The 17,089-nt window shown below is 39.0% G+C and overlaps 1 protein-coding gene and 1 long non-coding RNA gene across 2 annotated transcripts in view; one reads left to right on the top strand and one right to left on the bottom strand.

The window, feature by feature from the left end:
- WWOX (WW domain containing oxidoreductase) overlaps positions 1 to 17,089 on the top strand; it is a 527,331-nt gene that overhangs the window by 408,648 nt on the left and 101,594 nt on the right.
- LOC136005644 (uncharacterized) lies at positions 12,995 to 16,479 on the bottom strand. The gene is made up of 2 exons (XR_010608821.1): positions 16,267 to 16,479; positions 12,995 to 13,598 (listed from the first exon to the last, which is right to left on the bottom strand). It is a non-coding gene; the product is annotated as an uncharacterized LOC136005644 (long non-coding RNA).

The following is a 17,089-nucleotide window of genomic DNA, read 5'->3' as shown; positions in this document are numbered from 1 at the left end:
AATGGATATGTTGGGGTATTTTTCTGAGTTTTACCACAGAGGTGAGACATTTATTTACTAATAATTTTTTGTGATCTAAACATATTCAAACAGATCATTTATTTATATATCTACTGTGGCTCAAATTGCTGCTTTTAGGGTTTGGGAAGAAGTGCCAGGGGGTAGTTATATAATTTTACTTGTTGCAGTCTCCACTTGCTCATAGAGGTTTGGTTTGAGTCATTCTTTTTTTTTCTAAGATATGGTTTGGATGTGGTCATTATTTCCTTTAGCCACTTCTTTTTCTGTGCTGCTCTTGGCTGAAAAATTCGTACTACAGTATACAAGTGACACTTGATGAGTGCAGAGGAGCCTCTGATGTAGACCTCAGATTTTTAAGCACTTTGGTAACCAGGTAGATTTACAGAGTAATATTGTATTTAATGGTCTTAAAACAAAATATTTGAATCATTGGAATTATATATGTATACTATAAATATTGCATTTTAAAATATTCTGATGTAGAATTTAGTCTTTGTGTTTTATAGTTTCTATGAAGCACAGTATATCTGATGTATCTGCTCCTATTTTTGCTGGTTTACATGATGACTTGGCAGCAAAATAATAAAGACATACTGTCTTTCAAAAGGTATTTTTCAAAGATCATAAAAATTTAAATGAAAACAAATGTGTGAGAGATACTAAGATTTCTTTCTCCATTTGTATAGGTCATTGTTTTTTCTCACTCTAATCTGTTTCATAAGTTCTGCTTTCCTACACCAAAGACTTTTTTTCTAGGGGTGTGATCTGTATCCCAGACCATGCTGCATTGCAGGCCAAGCAGAGTATTCCCTAACCCTCGTTTAGTGTTTACTCACATATTGTATGCAGAATGGTGAAGACTATTTTCAGATTATTAGCATTTTTTAAATGCTTAAAAACTGTAAGGCCCATACAATTAATTAATGGCAAGGAGAATGAAAACTCCAGAGTTTCTGTGAAGGCTTGCATGCAGTGTGATGAACACACATGCTAAATACAGTGCCGCAACTGCATCCCACACATCGAACCAGTCATCCATGGCAGTGATATTTAATAAGGAAAGAGTGATTGTCATGAATAAACTCAGTGTGGATATTAAATAAATGTCTCCATCCCTCACACCTATTGCCAGTATCATGACTGTTTCACTTTTATTTAGTTTGCTTTTTGATCTTGTATTAGGGGTTCCTGTTGAAATATTGGAGACTGTTACGCTGTTAAATACTTAACAGAAAACACTGTCTCTCTCTTAAAATGGTGCTAACTGCTGGTAGCAGGAATGGTAGTACAAGAAAACCCTAAGAAAAGACAAACCTGGAAGCTGTACTCAGCAAAGCCTTTGTTGGTATTTCCTTAGTTTGATAATTAATACTTAAGTGCTCTTAAACCTCTAGGGAAGTCTGTAGTCCTAGAAATGAGATTGTTTTGCACTGCTTAATTTTACATGCTGTCAATGAAATGAGCAGTCAGGCAAGGTGACTGTCTTAACAGGTCTGAACAGTAAAGGTCTCACTTTTTCTTCCCAATTTGAGTTTAAGCAGGCTTAAGTTCAGGCTTTTGCCTTAGTGCTTAGACAACCCACACCCTGAGCAGAGGGACTTTCCTGGCTGCAGTAAGGCCACCACCTCTGTGCTCAAATACATCAGTGTTTATGGTTGTGGGTTTTGCAGTCCATGAAGAATTACTTGGAGACCACCTATGTAGTAGACTTGCAGGTAACTGTTAGAATTGGCCTTAGTGAGTACTGAATTGACCAATAATCAAGGTTTTCTTTCCCATCAGTGAGGCGTCCCTGCCCATGCCAGGGCACTTGGAACTGGATGATCTTAAGGCCCTTTCCAACCCTAACTATTTTATGACTCTGAGGCAGTCTAATCCCTTTGCTATAACTCTTCTGGTGCATTTCGCAATAGGGGGAACAACTGATAAACATCTTTATGAGCCAGGGTCTTAGAGGTGTGTGGGCACTAGTTTCAAGAAGATAAAGTATCTGTGCATTTTCAAACACTGCTTTGAAATGGTTCACCTTTACACCAGAGTTAATTTCTGGTTAAGTGTCATCAGAAGCAGTTTCTGAAGGAGTTACCAGCCCATTCAGCTCTGTTTTGGCTCATGCAGTGTGGAAAACAAAATGAAAATCCTCATCATGTTAAAAGGTAGTTCACATTCCCTATAAATAAGGGGAACCACTATGAGTGAAAGTGTTCCCATATTTTTTTAGAAGAATTCCTTTTCCATTATCCAAACATCAGTGTTCAACTTGTGAGCATTTAATAATGAGCTGTATTACGAAACAGGCAACAAAACAATTGGTAGGTCCTACGTTATTTGAGTCAGGAAGGGTACGTATGGTATATCAGTACGTTCCCCATGGAAGCTGTTTCAGCTTCCTTTCCCCACTCGCCCTCTACTCTGTAAAATTCAATCCCACATGAGAAATTAAAATCTTCTATGAGCATGGCAAGGACATTAGGAAAACCAGGCAGTCTATTTGCATACTCTCATAACCATAAATATATATTTTTTTTTCCATTTGTGCTGCGATGTTCTCCATTCATATTCTAAGTGGCAAGAGCTTTTAGCTGTGATTGGGCCCAGTCCTCAGTGGACAAACACTGACTGTATCACGTGGCATTTATTAATCTAAAAATGTTGTCTTCCAAAACATATCTAAAAACATATGGGAGTTATGTGAAGCAAAGCAATTGCAAGTTCATTTGTTATTTCAACAAGCTCATTTCTTACGATTTCAGTTGTATAATAGATGTGGAACTGTTTGCAGGTTGTCGTCATATATTTTTCATTTGGTTCCTTGGGTTAAAGAAATGCAAGACGGAAGCATACCATCCCCTCAGGGGAATGGATGATGCTACATATCTGTAGGGTTCTTTCCTTCCCTTATTCTTTTGTCAGATGGCATGTGATATGCTTTTCAGGCAGTAATTTAGAGGCAGTCAGTTCTACAGTGGTCACTGGGGATGGAGTGATCATCTGACATGCTGCTTTTAGTGTGTGGGTTTCCTGGCTTGCAAAGATGCAGCTCTCTACCTGGGAAAGTACTTGCAGGGTTAGTGAATCACTGGGCTATGTCAAGCATGAGAGATTTTCAGCAGCTTCTTCAGTAATCCTTTACTAGCAATTGCCCTGTGATGGTCCGTTACGTTAGTTACACTTAAAATGGATTTATGAAGTATTATTTGTACACAATAAGTTATTTATTTTACAACAGTTCAATATACACATCTCCCTAGCATATTGTGTTACATTGGTGCTCTCTGAGGGGGAAAATACATAACGTTTTTGTTACTTGTCACTTGTAGTTTTGCTTTTTTTGTCATGTACTTTTTTATTTATATGTGCTGTCTCCAACCTCTTCCACATTGAATGGTATGAGTAATTTTGTAAGCTGAGAACTCAACTATGGTTAATATGGATTGCTTTTCTGCATATAACAGAATGTTCCTCCCTGACGAGATCCTCTTCCTACTTCTGAGTGAGTCACAAGGGAAAACAAATGTGAATTTTAAACAATTAGAGATAGGATTGAATAGGTAGCTGTGTAAAAGATGACAACACTAGTACCTGCCTTTGGAGATCTGTTGGTATTAGGTCCCAGAAGTTTTGCAAAGAAGAAAGTATTTGATCTTCATACGATGCATGTAGCTAGTGATAATTTGGCTGTGACACAGCTACATTTTCATGTAAATTTTACTTATATGAGTAAAAAGAAACTGTACAATGATATGCAGTATGTATATTTTAACCTTGCAATCATCTTTTCATTGCTACCATTAACTCTAATTTAAAATAATGCAGGTCAATATGATGGATTGAGTGGCTTATTAATTATATCCTTTTCACTAGGAAAGAACCTGTGAGGTCGGGCTTATTAAATGGGTACAGAATGAGAGAAACTCACCTGGGGCTGGTTCTGAAATGGGAGTTGTGTGGGTTACATATTGGTAGAAAATGTGTGCAGGTGGAGAGATGAAAGCTTTCTTCATTTGGCACTACGCTGCCATTCCACCAGGCCTGATGGGGATGTTTGGGCAGACCCAAGTTTGAGCGTGGGGCACAGGCACAGACACATCCATGGCCGACAAGGCTGTGTGTGTGCATTAGGGATGGTAACATTTGCTGATCTAGCTTTTGGAATAATTGAAGAATAACCACCTGCCCTATGGATGAAGTGCAAGTATGCTTTTATTTTTCTTCCCTGAAGATATTCTAGTTAGTTGGATTTTGTGTAGGAGGGATGTAATTATCACCTCATCTGTGAACCTGGTCAGCATTATTTTTTTCTTCCTCAGTTGTGTGTCTCAGAAAAATGAAAATAGGATAACATGGTAAATTAACAGTTTCGAGCCTGGTTTTATAGTGATTGGCTTTTTGGCAAATGTTTCAGATTTGGGGATTTTCTATGCACAGGAGAATGTTACAGGCATCGTTCTTGTCTGACATGGTTTGCTGTAAGCAGTAAAGTTGAGTTGACAATTCAGTGTCTTTTGTTAGGGAAACTGATCAAAAATATTTATTGTGTGCTCTATGATGGCTTCTTCTTAAAAAGACTAAATATAAAGAGCCAAAAAAGTAGCTTGATATATCATATTCTCACCAGCCCATCTGAAAACCCATTGAGTCAATTTTGCTGGGAGACATCCCATGTTTTATTACCTTGTAGTCTTCAGAGCCATGTTTGAGGCAGTTCAGATGTTTCACTGCCTTTTTATTTATTTTTAAAGGGTGTCAAAAATCCCTTATTTTTCACATATTTCTTTTCCTTTTTTAAAAGTGTCAGAAATATCACATTTCCCATACAAGCTCTAAACCTGTGGCCCAGGGTGGCCTGCCATATCTCTGTGTCTTATCTGTCAGCTGTGCCAGAGCTGACATGATGTACTTCAGTAACGCAGATGATTTAAGACATGAACAACCATCCATTAAAAGGGGAACTGAGCTACCAGGGTTAGCATTTTAAGTCAGCTTTGAATCAGACCAAAACCAAACTGAAGCTTGAAAATAGCTGAAGGGAACTATAAGAGCTAAATGCCCAAATTGCAGGTGTCATGAAGCAGCAAACAAGCTTACAACCCAGTTCTTGAAAAGTTGTCCAGGGAGTCCTCTTTCACTACTTCATGGATGAACATATAAAATGTCGAGAACAGCAGCTGTGCAAAGAAAAATAACAACCTGATAATCAGGCTCTTGTTGGCATTAAATAGTCGTGAGAGTCCAGTGATCCAGGGTATCATAACTACAGTGGAACATGAAATATCCCCCTGTGGCAACATAAAATTCCTCCCATCTTTAGGAAGGTCATAGGGGAGAGCTCTCCTGATCTTCTGATGCTAGCTGGTACCATTATTATTTTTTTTAATCCTAATCCAGACACAGCTATGTACTCCTGTATTACCTAGGCACCTGTCCCTGTGTGGCTAAATTAAGAGTTTGGTTGCCATTTATATAATATTTATATTTATAGCTGAACCTTTATGACAACAAAACATGCAGTTAAAAGACTGACGTTCTTACAAAGCCGTTATCGACCAATATATCATCTCTTCTGTCTTGGCAGAGTGCAGGCTTGCTAGTGATGCTCACAGCAAAAGTACTCTGAAAGGATGCATCTCAAAATTTACTCACTTTCGTTTCTGTTTTCCTATGCTGCAATATAGAACTCATAAAACTCACACTGCGAGTAATCTGTATATTTGTGGAAATTAATGTCTGCAGCTACCGCTAAACTGGGATGAGCCTATTTGTTCTGTTTTTACCGTGAGTTTTATTCTTTAGTGCAAAATATGTGTTACAACACAAAAATGGCAGAGGAGAGTGGAAGAATGCTTTTGGACTGAAGTCTCTAACTTGATCAGTTCCAGGACTCTGGCAAAACCCGTGGGCTGGGCTAACAAGTGAGTAATCATATCAGGAGAAAAATCATGGCTTTGGACTTTATAGAATTGGAAAGGCCCTGATATATTTTGCTAGAGTTATGTCATGTGAATATCATCTCTATTCCACTTCACTTATCCCACTCTGTCAAGCTCTTGAGTTACAAGGCAATGAAACCGCATCAGACAGGCTTGGAATCACTTCTTTCAAATGATACAAAACTAATCTTTAAATCTGCCAGGATTACTTTTTTTTTATGTTTTAGCTGCTAAATTCATGTCACAGTGGAACTGAGGAAGAAAAAGCAAGATGGTTATCAGAATTCTGTGATATTAACTTCCATTACTTCACAACCTGCTGTGAGCAGAAATGCTTAGATGTAAAAGCAAACGAATCCCTGCCAAGAGGGAAGGTGTTCCAAATGTGTGGTGTGGGGTTAGTATCAAGACAAAGTGCCAGTTTGGAAAGGAGAAAACTGCGTGTAGGCTGTGCTGTAATGAATGGCTATTTTACTGCAAGTTACTTTGTACAAAATGAAAATATTTCTTTCTAGAAGATAATGCAAAAATAACCCCAACTGATTCTTTTTCTCTCCAGTGGAAGATCAATATTTTTATCAAGCCAGCATATTTTGGAAAATGCAAAGACCTGATAGGCAGAGGTACTACCTACCTATTGTCTTTGAAATATTTTTTAAATTACTTATAAGTATTCAGAAATACTGAAAACGTTGTTTTGTTCGTTCAGGAAGCAATATGAAATATTCTGCTGTCTGTTTCAAGATTGTTCACATGGTATATACATAAATAGAGGTCTTATATAGTTACACCCATTAAACACTCCTTGGATATACTGAAATGCCTTGGAACTAAGGAGGGAAGATTTTCTTCCACTGACAGCTGGGCTAACTCAATTGCAGGTCTTAGGACTTTTGAGTCAGGGCTGCAGGCTTCCTCCTTCTTCACTAAAAACTGTGCTTAAAATTGGAGAAGAGCCAGCCTGAGAATATTAGAAAGGGGAGAAAAAATGAATGACAAAAGAGAAGGGAAAACCTCAGCCCTATAAGTAAATGCCATTTACTCTGAGCAGAAGACACTATTAAATGATGGAGGAGCAACAGAAAACAAGAGTGTGAGCCTTTAGATAATCCATTTAATTCAGGAGATCTTGGAAATTGTATTCTCAAGTATACTATTTAACACTGAAATGAAAAGGTAAAAACTGGTGCAAAAGAGGTAATATAGAGTGCTACTTAAAAATGCATTGTGTTCTGCTTCCATATAAATGTTATACTGGAAAATCTCTGGGAGAGGTAGCCTGCCCTTTAAACCTTTAGGCATTTATGGCCTTAATTATGCTTTTCACCAAGATTTTGCATATTTAATATTTCCTTTTAGAGCTTTCAAGAGTCTCAGTTATTAATTCCACTGAGGATTTATAGGTCCTCTGAATATCCCTTAAGTATAAAGATTGTAGAGTCATCAAATACTGTTTTCTTCCTTTAAATTTTTATGATTTCTATATCAAATAGGCAACTGCAGGTTTAGAGTTGAAAGTGGAATATTTATTGCTTGGGGTTCTCTCTACCTTTCCAAACAGAAAAATAATTCCTCTGTGATCTGCACTGAAATCTGTTTCTTCTGGTGTGGTTACAGCATGCAGAGAAATTATCTCTAATTCACAAGAACAGGTAGTTGTTTTGCAGATTGCATGACCAAAACAATAGCATTTCACCTAAAGATGCTATTTATAAAGTGAACTACCTGAAATGGAGAACAGTGTTAACCAGAAGCCTATGAATAAGTCATGGAGCCTAATTTTCCGTTATTACAGTCATTGTTTAAAAATGCATGTCTACCCAGGACTTTGTAATGATTTTGTATTGCTTAAAAAAACTTCTACATTTCTACACCCAACCACCCCCCGCCCCTCAGTTTTTTCATTATTTCGTTGGCATTTCTCTCCCCCAGTTTTTGTAGGGCTTCTGAAGACCAATTGAACAAAGAAAAAAACACCCACCACCTTGGTTTTTGGTTTGGTTTTGTTGTGTTTTGGGTTTTTTTAATTGCCCCTGAGACTATCAGTGCTTTAGATATTTTTATGCTGCTTTCTTCAAATGCTTTCACCATGTTATGCTTTGGCATTCATAGCAAAACCCATTAGCTGTGACAGGTTAAGATGCCTCTGCAGACTTCACCACAAAGGAACTGAGTCAGTGCCAACCATTACTCCTTACAACATGCTACCCCATCTCTCAGAAGGCCAAATCTATAACTCTGCTCTTAACTTTTTGGTCCTGTGGGGTTAGCTACTTTGAAGAATGTCCTCAGCTGGTTGGTAGAGCATTTTTCCAGTCCTGGCTGTACCATGGGTTTGGTTCATTAAACCGTAGGCAATGAGGACATTCTTCAGCCACTCGGCAGCAATTTTTATCTGCAGCATATACGTAATTGCTAGAGGTTGAAAGAGTGCTTATAGATGAAAGACATAATATACTGATTAATTTTCACCAGTTGTGGAAACTCCACAAGCAATATGCCAGCCTGCAATATGAGCCAACCTGTACTTTCTGCATATCTTTGCACTACTGACTAAGTAGTTAACCAGTCCTCTTCAGCATTTCTAAGTGGGCCCCAAACTTACTTGACCTCTTGCCAGGTTGGTAGGATTCATATTCCAGGTTAGAAAGTCCTGAATGAGGATCATGCCTGAGCCATGTCCGTTAGTTTCACTGAGAATGACCCTCACAGATCCTCATGATGGAGATGTTATAAAAAAGTGTGGGTTATACATTGATGTAATAAATCCCTGGAATCCCCTCCCATTTAGAGATGGATCACATGTTTTTGAGTTGCAGGCTATGTTTGAGGGAACATTTTGACACTCATAGACAGTAGCAGATAGGAATTACTGGCATAGTTGGGGCAAGAAATAAACCATAACTTTGTAATCCCCACACTGATGGCTTTGTTAGATGAAGTTGAGATTGAAAACACCAGTAAGCAGACTATATGCAACATGGCTAAGGTTAGGAAAATTTATCTATTGGAAACACAGGAGATAGGAGTTGGTATTTCTGATACAAAGTGACCAGATTACTTTAATTCTGTCCCCGTCCTGTGACACCAGCTTGCTACTTTGTGGTGTTGTGTTTTTTTTGATGATAATAGAGTTTTGCAGTGCTCTGTTATTCTGATTCCACATGAAAGGTGGAGCTAGTCTTCCAACATAAGGATATTTGCTTATGGATTTGACAGTGCATAATCTGGTTTCCATTGAAGAACCAGCTGCAAAGAAAGGCAGTAGCATGGCTTGTAAGATAATACCTAGCCCTTTGGTAGGCTTTCTTCCCTAGAAATCTCAAATAACTTGAAAAAGGTGCATGAATATTATTATCCCTGCTTTAAAGAAGGGTCAAATGAGGCGCAGGAAAACAAAGTGATTGCAGATGAAACAGAGGCAGGGCTGAAAATAGAATAGGTTCAGCCATTCTGACTCCCCATTTGGTTCATTTACCTGTAATTTTTCTAGGCTTCTTGTTTTTAATGCCTCCTATCAAAGCGGGTGTAAACTATTCTGTACAGTGAATATTCATGTAGGGAATAACTGACCACAGAGACTTGGTTCATGCTTCTGTGGGTCCTTCTTGTAGTGTTGAGCATCTGTCTGTGGAGCCCTTTACAGGTTGCTGTTGTTGCTTCTCTGCAGAGAGCCAAGTGATTTGGTTGGAGGCTCAGCACAGCTACATCCTGCTTGGGTTGACTGTGCCCACGGAAATGCCAGCTGCTGCTGAAAAGATGTGATCTCAATCAAGTCTAGAAAGCATGAAATGTGCCACTTTTTTCTGGTGTGCTCCAGTCCCTGAATAACAAGGAAAGCTAATTAACATGAGATGGCAAATGAATCGCACTATCTGCCAATGCAGTGATGCCCACTCCTCTTTAGTATTCTCTTTGCTTCCGTCCACCACAATAAATTCAGATTAGGTATTGAAGCACCCAGTTGAAAAATATCCTTATTTTTGCTGTCGCATAACTTACATTCTGACACATTGTGTAAGATTCTGATACAGGGAACCCCAGAAACCACTGCAGAAATATGAAGAGAACAAGAATTAGGTTGTGATAGCACTTGTCCAATCCGAAATTTTGACAAATTTGTAGTAGATGGGGTTTCCTCTTTTGGAAAGGTAATTTTTAATTATCCATCCTACTAATATACTTAACTGCCTTCATAACTCTAACATCCTCGCATTGCTAAAAATCCAGTTAATTTTAATTCAATTTTTCAAGCCCAACAGTGCTCTGTTACCTGCCATAAATGGATTATTTAGCAGCTTTAAAATTATATTGCTGGTATTAAGTTCCTGGATGCAGGCCCTGGAGTTTTAAGATGGACAGGCCAAGCTCAAATTCATTAACAGTTTACGAACTAAGAATCTTAAACCAAATTTTAAAATGCTCCTTTGTTAAAAAAAAAAAAAAAAAGAAAACAACAGCCAAAGCCCCCCCCCCCTTTTTTTTTTTTTTTTAATGTTGTAGATAAAGCTCTTGCCCTGATAAATATCTATAAAGTAAGGGGAAGCTGTGCTAAAAGGAGGAGGAGTGAAAAAATTGTTTTCACAGACATTTATGAAGCTGAGACTCTAAGGAAACTGACATTTTGACTCTCCAAATGAGTATCACAAACAGTTGTACAGATATGAAATCTATTGCCTGTTTCTGGAACTGTATTCAGCCCAAGAGGTATTCTTGCAGGTCTCAAATTGCTGCTTACACACTGCGTCATTATTTCAACAGGACTTTTATTCTTGCAGGTTACTGTGTAAAACTGTGGCTTCGTCAGTGTGGGCTCCCAGTGATCTCATTTTCATACTAAAGTAAAATTATTGCTCCTCTTTACTTCAGTCGATATAGCATGGTCAACCTTTCTAGGAAGGGATGTGGATCATCTTTTTCTCCATACAATGATCAACAGAATATCTGAAGTCCATGACAGTCCCATTTTTGTCCGTTGAGGACAAAGAGATTGAACACTGCACCTACAAGATCTTTTATTACAGCTAGTGAGGGGGAAATAAAAACATAAAAGATCTTTGAAGGTCTGACTGCATTCTAGGCTAGCAAAGATAAAACAGCTTTCATAAGAAATGTTTAAATTAAAGGAAAATTATCAGGAGTTACTGAGGGGAAAAAACAAGCAATGCAGGAAGCACATTTCTTTACCTTAATATCTGAGAGAAAAGCTCCACTTCAAAAGTGGTTCAGGGGGAGTTGATTGCCTGGGATCTGTGATTTCCTACTGCCTGAGCATTGCATCTGAGGGGTGGTTTCTTCTCAGATGTTCTTCAGTGCCTTACCCCAAGCAAACCATGCTGCTTGTCTGTTGTTTTTTCCTGGGACTCTTGAGTCCAGGATCAGATAGCTGGTTCAGTTTTCACTGGAGCCTCATGTTGGGTCAGCACAACTGAGTCAGGAATATGCCATGGAGGTGTGAGCAAGCTTGAGACTAACTTCAGCAGTCAAAGACACTTCTACCATGAGGTCACTCAGGAAGGTTTGATACCTCATGCCCGACATGAATCTACAATACATGTTAGGGCCTTGTTGGAGAAGGTTGCAGAGCGGGAAAGGCTTTCTGATGAACCACAAGGTATTGTCTGGGGGAAGGTAGAGCAGTTCACTTGACTAGCTGAGACTGAACTTGTACAACGGTATAGACATACCATGCGACTTCAGGTGATCTTCGGAAAACATGGGCTCTAGCATGTCAGCTTAATTATTCTTATCTATGTTTACAGACATAAAATAGATATAAGAAACCTAGCACACATCCTATGAATTATCAGGGGATCAATTAATTAAATGTGAGGGTACTTTTGGACTAGAAACTTTTTTTTTATGCTAGTACTTTTTCAATTAATGTTTAAAATGTGTTAAATAATTAAAAAAAAAAAAAAAAAAAAGAAAAAAGATGGATATGCTTAAGCATATTCTGCTGACAGTGCCCTGAGTCAGTAGATATTTCATGGCCAGTACTATGGCTTGAATGCAGATGATTCATGCCGACTTCAGTCAGACTTGGTCCATAAGTCCTTAAAAACACTGAGTCCATTTTGGCTCAGTAGTGCTATCTAAAAGTTTACAAGGTGCGAAGTGTTTCTTCCAGTGTATGAATGGAGAATTATGCTTGAAGATAAAAGTGGCTACTTGAAGCCTGGCTGCCCATCAGAAGAAACACTGCAAATGAAACAAAGCAGAGGGAGCATTGAGTGCTGCTGCTTTTAGAGCACACAAAGTGAAGGGAGCATCACTGGCCTAACACATATTTCAGGGTTGGTACGGTTGAATGTACAGCCTGATAGCTAATGGCCAGAATGTCATGTTTTGAACAACACTTTACTGTTAGTCACTTTGGGCTGCTTGACAGTGGACTGTCCACTCTGACTCTTCTTACTATGTCTTACACTTTACTTGTTCTTTTTCTTTTTTTTCACCTTTTGATTGAAATTCAGGACTGAAGCAATGTGTCTGCCCTCCTGTGCTGCTGAGGGGAATCCTCATTTTCTTTCAAAGCAGCTGCACTGAGCAGAGGCTTCCTCCGTTTAGGAAACATCAGCAGGGCTTTCAGCATGGGCTGTCCTGCTCCCTGCCGTTTGCTCTGGTGCAGCAGAGGCACATCGCTATCTTGGTTTTTCACTTAACCTGGGCTTTCAGAGAAAAATTAGTGGTGAAACCAAGCTAGCTATTTTTATACCACACCATCTGTATTTAATACTTTGCTAAAGAGATAAAGCTGGGAGCAAGCTGTGTCAGTCTCTTCTGAATGTGCTAGAGATGACTTATCTAAGCACAGGTGAGGTAGAAGTCTCAGAATTGCCTTGTTTTGGCATCTCTCGGTCTCTTTATTATATTCTTTCCTTTTTGCTCAGTATTGATCTTCTCTTTGCTATCCCCATTTGAGAAAGCATCTGTCCATGGCACGGGGGTTGGAACTTCAGGTCATTTCCAACCCTAACTATTCTATGATTCTATGAAGGGAATTTGCGGTGTTTAACAAAACATATCCCTGAGAGGCACAATAAGAAACGCAGAGGTATTTTTATTCCAAGATTTCATGGATTATGATATGCTAGAATTGTCAGTACAAAATCACTCTAGGACATGACACTATGTATCCATACATTAAATTAGTTGCATTTAAATAATAATAAAAAATACGTATTTTGAACACAGCGTGGTAAAAGTGTAGAGTACATTGTGATCCATTTTCAGGTTTTCTATTTAAATATGAAGGATTTGACTGGCCTGCTGGCCATAAAAGGCTGTGAGTTAAAGAAAGAGTCATTTGGCTACACTTAATCCATGCCCTGGAAACAATCAAGAATTGTTCCCCACAGTATATTTTGTAATATTTTTGTCTTGTGATTGAGGGTAAGCTGCAGCCATGAGATAACTGGGTGCAAGTTCAATTCACATGCTAACTCTTATTCCCAGAAGAGTACTGTGGAGATGTTATAGTAAAGCTTTCTCCTCTGTTTATACCTCTGAGCATTATTACCAGGCTCTGGAGAGATGTATGTACAGCTGTCTTCTTCTGGAGTGAAGTCTGTATCTAAGGCTCATATAGCAAAGTCCAAGGAAAGATGAATCCCAGAAATTTCTTCCTCTGCTTTCCTTTGTTGTCTAAAAATTAATAATACTTTATATTAAACAAAGTTTCATTCAAAATTCTCAAAGTACCTTACCAATCGCTGCTCATCATTTGGGTACACTAATCACATGAAGTTATTAAATGTAGCTTAGTTATTTTCTATTTTTACCTATTCTTTAAAGCAATTACTTACAGGTATCCTAGATAGGATTTTTAATTAATGAACCTTCAGTGTTTGTAATGTTATAAATAAATGTTTTAATCAAAATGAAAATTCATATGAAAGAAAAACAATTACAAGTATCTATTTTAGTCCTGAAATAGCCATGTCTCAGACGGCACGTGATGGCCGTCTTGTTTACATGACTGTAGAAGATAGCTTTGACCACAAGCCAGAGTGCAACTGTTTTTCACATGGTTTTGTCTGTGTTTGGCATGGTTTCCTTTTTATTGGCTGTACACATTATCTGTCTTTGTTATTCTTTAAAAGTGCACCTTGCCTGTCATGACAAAACACAAACTCATCTAAGCCATGTAGTCAGGTGACAAAAATCATTTTAGCAGTTTAGGTATAAACTTCCTTCCACATCTGACCCTATACTCTTGAGCATGGAGGTTTATTGACTCTATTTCTTACTGGTGTGCAAGTTGCTACTAACAGGGCCTTCTTTTCACCAATCAATCCATATAATTTTGCAAAGAAAGAAAGCGTGCTGGAGGTGTGATTGATTTACATGATATTTATCTTTTCCTGCCCAGTTTAAATTGGTCAGCCTGATCCTATTCACATGATAAAAATTATAATGTCTCAAATTACTTACTCAATAAACTGTGGGTTTGTCTATTATTAGTGATCATTAGTGTTATAATACAGCATGGAAATTTAGAGCAAATTAACTACATATGCAAGCTGCTGGGCTCATCTGCAGTTAATCATAAGCATACTGTTCAAGTGGGCAGAGGATTTTGCAAGAATACTTCCAGGAAGAATTTGTGGGAGGAGAGCTAAATATCCTTGGGTTGTTATATTATGTTTTTCCACTCCATAATCTTGGTCTCCCAAATGAATGTTTATCTGAGATGTAGTCAATGACTGAAAGTACAAAAGAGAATTATAGCTCAAATTAAAAGAGCATCTCATGCTGCCAATTCCAAGGCCCCAAATTTTTATGACCATAAATAATGAATGGAAGTTCCATACTGATACAGCCCCCGCAGCCTCCCCTGCAGACTTGACAAGGCTCCTGGTTCAGTCATTCCCCTTTAATAAAGGCTGATCGTAGCGCTGCAACAGAACGATGTGGTGGGATGTACAGCCTTGCATGTTATCAGATGATGACACACACACTGAGCACCGTGAGTTATCACTTCCAGTCACTATTATTTCCTATGAAAATAATAGCTTCCAGTCACCGTGGGTTGCTCTGAGATTGCATTCATACTGATGTAGATTAGAAGTGAAGGGATTTCCTGATAATTACTGGTTTGTCTGGCACAAGAAGGCACAGATGGAGGGAGGTTTAATGTAAGAAATCATTAGAAAACAGTCCTAGCTTTCTGCAGTTTGCAGTGCCCATTCTCCACCCTTAAATACCATTGTGATCTTCAGATGGGATTCGGTAGCAGGGGCTGGCTGGTCATCCTGGAGACCCTTAAAAAAGTTAACGCAGCAAAGATGCAGCATAAATATGCGTGAACACGAACAGCTCATGCACCTTGGAGTGCTTCTCTCAGGTCCAGGTCTGTGAGCATGGCCTGGGAACAGCTGCTTAATGGCTCCTGGGACCTTCTCCGTGGCTGGTAGCCATGGTCAGGGTAGCAGGGTGATGGTACTGGCACGTATGTCCTTGGACAACAGGACTCTGAAGGCTGTGATTGCCACTAGGCCAGTTTCTAAAAAGGCTGGCCTGTTCTATTGTTGTTTTGCATGTTGCTGGTCAGATGAGTGAATATGATGGGGAAATACCCCACACCCTGGGCCTGCCAGAATTGCTGTGCATGCATGGCAGGTCTGCATGGGGGGAACTAACATGCTTGATCTTTTTAGTAAAACCTGCTAGGTATTTACCATTGCAATACAACTGGAAATGGCTTCTCCAAACCCATTAAAAATATTTCATACACAGTGCTGTCAGGAACTGTTTTATGAGCTTCTGCTTAAACCTTCAGGCTGCAAAATCCACATGTGTGAGCACTCAGTCTGAGATGCAAAGATTTCCAAAGTATTGTTTTCTTCCCAATGTTTTAATGCATCTGTTTATTTGGCTACACAGTAAAACTGTCCTGAAGGAGGTTAGTGTGCCGCTTCAATGCTTTGCTAAAAGGCAGCTACCTACCAGCTCATTTTGATTCCTCATGTTGGCAGAGGTCAGAGTGAGACTCAAACTCCTTTTGAAGGCACTAGGAGACAGTTTAACTGCTCCACTACATCACAGCAAAAGAGAGCAACAGGAACATTGTTATAGCTTGTTAAAAAATCATGTCTTATTACATATTTTTGTTGAAAAACAAAGTTTTAAACCTTTTCCTATGACATTTGACCAGTGCAAGACAGTTTCTCTCATCCATCCATCCATCCTAGACATGAGTACCTTTGGCATACTTGCTGGAAGTTCCAGCAGCTTTATTTCCTTTTCTCCCTCCCATAACTAGCCACTTAAGAGACCATGCCCTCACCAGATATCATTGGCAGCAGCTTACCTGTGAGTGGTTCCTTTTGCTGTCAGGGAGCCACATATCAAATACTTCACTCTCAGTGCAGTAGGGAGTGTACCAATGGCAGAACACCAAGTCAGTTAGCTTTATCTCTGAGCTTCCCACCATAAGCACTTACTTCAGGTATTTCTTTTCCCATAAACCTCCCAGTGCACTGGGTTATCCAGCTCTTGGCTGGGAGCTGGGTAAGGGGCTGCAGTGGGGAGGCAGGGGTGGCTGTTTGGCCCTTTTTCTGTATTTAATTTCCTTTGGTTAAGCTGAGGGAAGCATTCAGCTGTGCTGCTTGCTCTGTAGCGCAGATGGAAGTCCTCAGTTCGAAGCCCCACCGCCAGCCCCCACACACATGCTGGCACACCTGGATAACAGCTCTACCTGTTTACAAATTACCCCAATTTTCTGCTTGATTCAGCAGTAACTGCTTACCCTCCCCCGTGATGTAATTAGGCCTTCAGAGTTCATGTGTGCCTATTATGATCTCTCTTGTGTTTTGCCTTTTTTTTTTCTGTAGCCGTAATCATATATATATATATATGTATTAAAATTTCTTATCAATTGTTCAGCTAAATTATGCACAGTGGGCCATGCTAGCCCTCCATTAACATAAAGTATGCTAAACAACATGTTTTCTTTCTGATAATTATGCTCTAAAGCACCAACTGCTTATTCTAGTGAATTTACTTTACAGTTTTTCTTATTTCTTCAAACTTTTAGCCATCTTCATGGCAGGGCAAGTGCTCCTTCTGCTGTTAGTGAATTCACCTAATTATCTTTTCTATTATCATCACAACTTCCATCTGCCTAATAGCCA

This window comes from Lathamus discolor, chromosome Z, assembly GCF_037157495.1.
Source record: "Lathamus discolor isolate bLatDis1 chromosome Z, bLatDis1.hap1, whole genome shotgun sequence".
NCBI classification, from domain to species: Eukaryota; Metazoa; Chordata; class Aves; order Psittaciformes; family Psittacidae; genus Lathamus; species Lathamus discolor.
The sequence above is the reverse complement of the archived record's forward strand: the minus strand, read 5'-3'. Positions and strand labels throughout refer to the sequence as shown.